The sequence below is a fragment of the Oryza sativa genome, chromosome 3 (assembly GCF_034140825.1).
Source record: "Oryza sativa Japonica Group chromosome 3, ASM3414082v1".
NCBI classification, from domain to species: domain Eukaryota; kingdom Viridiplantae; phylum Streptophyta; class Magnoliopsida; order Poales; family Poaceae; genus Oryza; species Oryza sativa.
The window spans coordinates 22037544-22041819 of NC_089037.1; the positions used below are offsets into that span (position 1 = coordinate 22037544).

Sequence of the window (4276 nt, forward strand, 5' to 3'; positions counted from 1 at the left end):
CAGGGCGATTTGGACTCCGTCAACTAATCGTATCGTGACACGTATCTGCAAACCTAGTTGATCCACGCCATTAATTTTTGCAGAAAAGCCCTTATAATTTTGGTATTTACGATTGAGTCCATCGAATCAGAGCCGTTCGATCTCACCCGTGGACATAATCTGATCGTTCGTCTCCTATCTAGATGGTTCCGTCCTTACCCAGACGTGGAATCCACGATCTCTCGTCTCTCCACGTCGCATCCCAATCCCCATCTCGCTTCTCGCTTCTTTGACCGGCGGCGCCGATGCTCCTCCGCCGCGGCGCCGCCTCCTCCTCCTCTTCCATGGCCTTTCCAGCGCCATCGTTTTACCCGTCCTCCAACAGTGCTTCCCTAAAGTGTACGGTGGTGGCTGCGCTCGATGGAGGGGCTCAACGGCGGTTTCAACATAGCCTTGAGGTCGGGGACCTGGCGGCGGCGTCGGAGCCTCTAGCACAGGGGTTTGGCAGCGGCGGCTGCTGCTGGAGGTCCCAGCGATTTAAGGTCGCTGCGGCTCTCCCAACAGTTTTTTGGAGGTCTTCGACGTGGTGACGACGCATCGAGTTCGACGGGTCACTGTCGCCGCTGGCGGTTAGGTGCGTGATTAGCAGCTCCCTGTGTTTTCCCCTTTCATCAATGGGCTTGTGATTCAAGCGATTACATTGATTTAAATGTGGATTTCGAGTTTCTACTGTCTACTGGGTAGGCCAATGGCATAGAGGAGGATTAGGACGAGAAGAAGCTGTCCTCTCTGTTGCCTCTCCTGTACAGCCCAACATACTACTATCATATTGTCTGTAGGTGAGTTTTTGGAGCAAATAATGAGTTCTCTTTGATTGATTTTTTTGCAAATAGGTGTGTGCCAAACAGGATCGCTTTGCACTGAAAATTTGTTCTATCTCAGAGCAAACATGGTGCCTAATGAAATGATTTATGTATGCTGTCATGCAGCTAGCACATGCAGAAGATAGACTGGCAGGATGAGGTGGTGGTGGTTCTTCCCCAGACCCGTCACTGCTCTGGTTGCATTTATTACCTTTTGGGTTGTTGTCCTATGAATTGAGCCTAATTAGTTGATATTCAACAGCTGGAGGTTATATTTCCTTTTTACATTGCATCTTCTTGGTTGTTCAACAGCAGTGATAGCATTTGTTCCCTTAGTGAAACAGCTATCTTGTTGTAGCAGTGATAGCTTTTGTTCCCTTAGTGAAATAGCTTTTGGCAAATTGTACTATCTTGTTGTATTGGCTAGATGAGTGTCCTAGATGTTTAATATGGCCCGAGGAGTTTGCTAAGATGTGTGACAGAATTCAAAAATATATTTCAATAGAATTTTTGTTGTTACCTCTAAATAAAAGAATAATGTTCTAAATGATAACTATATTATGTTGAATCATCTCTAAAGAGTTCCTTCTGTTTTTGTTCCCACTGGTTCCATTTACATGGTCATGAAGCAGTTTGCTTGCTGGACCTTTTGCGTCGCTTACATGGCTCCTCCCATTATATCTGGCTTTTAGGTAAAGACTATTCATTTCTTTGATTGTTGGATAACTAAGCCAGGGTGATGTGAATTGCTGATTGCTGATTCTACTGTATTTAATACAAATTTTTCCTATCTTTTTAACAGTGCTTCAGAGGGCAATGAATTCTTCTGAAGTTTTCCATTGTTACCTGTTTTCAGTTTCAGTAAAAAACTAAGCTCTTCAATGTAAATGGGACAACAATTTGAATAGTTACTATAAGATCTTTTGGGATCAAAAGATTTACTTGTTGCAGGCTTAACTTTCATTTACATTGCAGAAACTTATCATTGGTAGATAAGGATGTGTTAAAAGGGGCTTGCTTAGTACAACTCAAGGCGAGGCTAATACTATGGTGGGTATGAATTTAAAATTACAATATCTGAGTTCAAATTATTTGGTATAAGATTGTAGTTTAAGATGTTGACTGCTAATAATTTTAAAGTTGTAATTGCATAGCTCACTGGCCAACCACGTGCTATAATGAAATATTTTTTTAAAAAAAAATTGTAAGCAAGTACTATTAAATTGAACTCTATGTTGTTTTGCAAATCATCCTACCATGTAATTTATGATGGTTCTCATGATCACTAGGCCAAGTAGCTCTACAATGATGCACTACAAAGAATCCTTTTACACAAATTATTTGTGGGTTTTCAGCATATGGGTGAACAGACGGCTAGACTTGCCCCATTTTTAGAGTTCAACATTTACTAGCTTTGTAAAATATTAGTGTTGCTTATTAATGAAATTATTATATACCCAAATTAAGAGCAATCATTTCATACTTTTATCCATCGCATGAGCTTCTTGTGCTACTTCCTTGCCAACCTCTGATTCATGTTCTTATGTAGCCATTCAGAACACGATAGCCATGACAGCCAGGCAAAGGCAACGGAAAAAGGTAAGCTGCAGGAATTTCTCTTTTTACCTCACCATTAAACATTTGCCTTTCATTGTTTGTACCTTTTTATGATATGCCATTTGCATGTCTGATGGCCACAGATGGTTCTGAAATTCAATTATATTTTTGTGTAACTTTGCAAACAGATCGCCATATGCCCATATATTGCCATTCTTTGTAAATGACAGGCGTAGACATCAATCACTCAGTCCAGTAATTGCATAATAGTAGTATTTCCTTGTTTTTATCTTATCATGTGAAAAAGTCCCCTATAAAATTTGGCTTTCTCACTATTATTGCTTTGCAGAATTAACATGGCAAGTTTTGTACAGGAACTACATATGCTTGCATTGAAGTTTCTTTGGGGAACCAGGAGATGCTTTAATCTTTATTGATGTATTGTCCTATGGTTTGTTGGATAGTCGATCTACAAAATTAATCCTAGCACTCCCAATTTACCTACAAGAGGTATTCTTGGATGGGTACAACATGTTAGTTTGGTTCGGTTTTGTCAATACAAAATCATGAGGATTTCTAGATGTGTATATTCTGTGATATTATCTATAATTTGATATATATTAAATTTATCTGATTATACATGAGTTTATATATGCGACACCATTACGAACTGCTACTATAGTCTCCCCGTGTTCTCTTCATACACATGAATAACATATATGGTACAATAAAAGAGAATTGTAGTTTTACAGCCTCTGTGCAAGTAGCTTTTTAAGTTTAAATGGTAAATATTTAGTTTTACCTTAAGAGAAGTTTACCAAAAAAAAGTTCTTTCAACTGAGATGCTTATGATGTGTGCTTGATGTCGCCTTAGTCAATCTTGATAGGCCCAAGATCCCCGCTCAATCTTCAAGGAATAGGTTTACTTCATGATAATTCATGTCTCATGTTAATATTGGGAGAGGCAACCCACTATGCTCAGCTCATGGATCTTCAGGAATGGAGCTGCCAGCATCTTATTGACAAACAAATACAAGGTAAATATGCATTGGAGATCCTTTCTGTGATTTGCTCTCTGATGTTCTCCTTAGAGAGAAAGAGAAAAAAAAAAGGTTAATCCTTCCTATTATTTCTTTTTATTCATTAATTATATGTAATTACCATTTTGACCAAAAAAACGAGCACTCCATCTGATCATTTTCTAAACCATACAGGAAAAATACTCCATGCACATCAACGGTTAATGCTTTTCTATGAGCTGGTCTTAATATCTCTAGGCTGCACTGTGTTAGGCTGGAGCACCCCGGTCCAATTCTTTTGCCTACCAAATAAACTTACCAACACCAAGCCAGTTGAGTGCTGCAATGTGCAAATTAAACAATATGGTCTCTGTAGCCTGCTCAGCAGGAAAACCATTTGAAATACCTGTGGAAATATCCCTAAACATGCATTAACCATGATGATCATTTTTTTTTAAATACTGTACGGTAGGTAGATCGATATTTGTCAACGCCTTAGCTATACTAGAATACGAGGGGCATCTAAGAGAAAAATACAAATATTGAAGGCTCTCATGGTAGTTTGGTAGCTAATTAATCACATAGGTGATGTATATTTGTTTCTAGCATTTATATCAGTCCATTGATTCACAGTGGATACTCAGTTATTGCATTTAGATGTCTCTTTTCAGGAACCTTTATATTTAAGTTCCTTTACATGGCTATTTTAAGAGTCCGCTGATTTGATTAGTAGGATAACATAGACTGAAGTGAGGATCTGTTCATTAATTTGAGTTCCTTCTACTGATTTTGTAACATCTCTCTATGTGCTGACTTAAGTCTCCAAACTTTTGAGTTCTACTTAGTAACATCTCTAAT

General features: G+C 38.7%; 1 long non-coding RNA gene across 6 annotated transcripts; it reads left to right on the top strand.

Moving 5' to 3' along the window:
- Window positions 1-206: 206 nt before the first annotated feature.
- Window positions 207-4070, top strand: LOC9270555 (uncharacterized). 6 transcript variants are annotated; one of them, XR_010740093.1, is made up of 10 exons: window positions 207-613; window positions 724-818; window positions 969-1110; window positions 1475-1534; window positions 1645-1725; window positions 1818-1892; window positions 2392-2441; window positions 2774-2909; window positions 3274-3436; window positions 3614-4070. It is a non-coding gene; the product is annotated as an uncharacterized lncRNA (long non-coding RNA). The 6 variants fall into 6 exon arrangements; XR_010740096.1 differs by lacking the exon at window positions 2774-2909 and having other exon boundaries at window positions 3287-3436; XR_010740092.1 differs by lacking the exon at window positions 207-613 and having other exon boundaries at window positions 669-818; window positions 3287-3436.
- The last annotated feature ends 206 nt before the right edge of the window (window positions 4071-4276 follow it).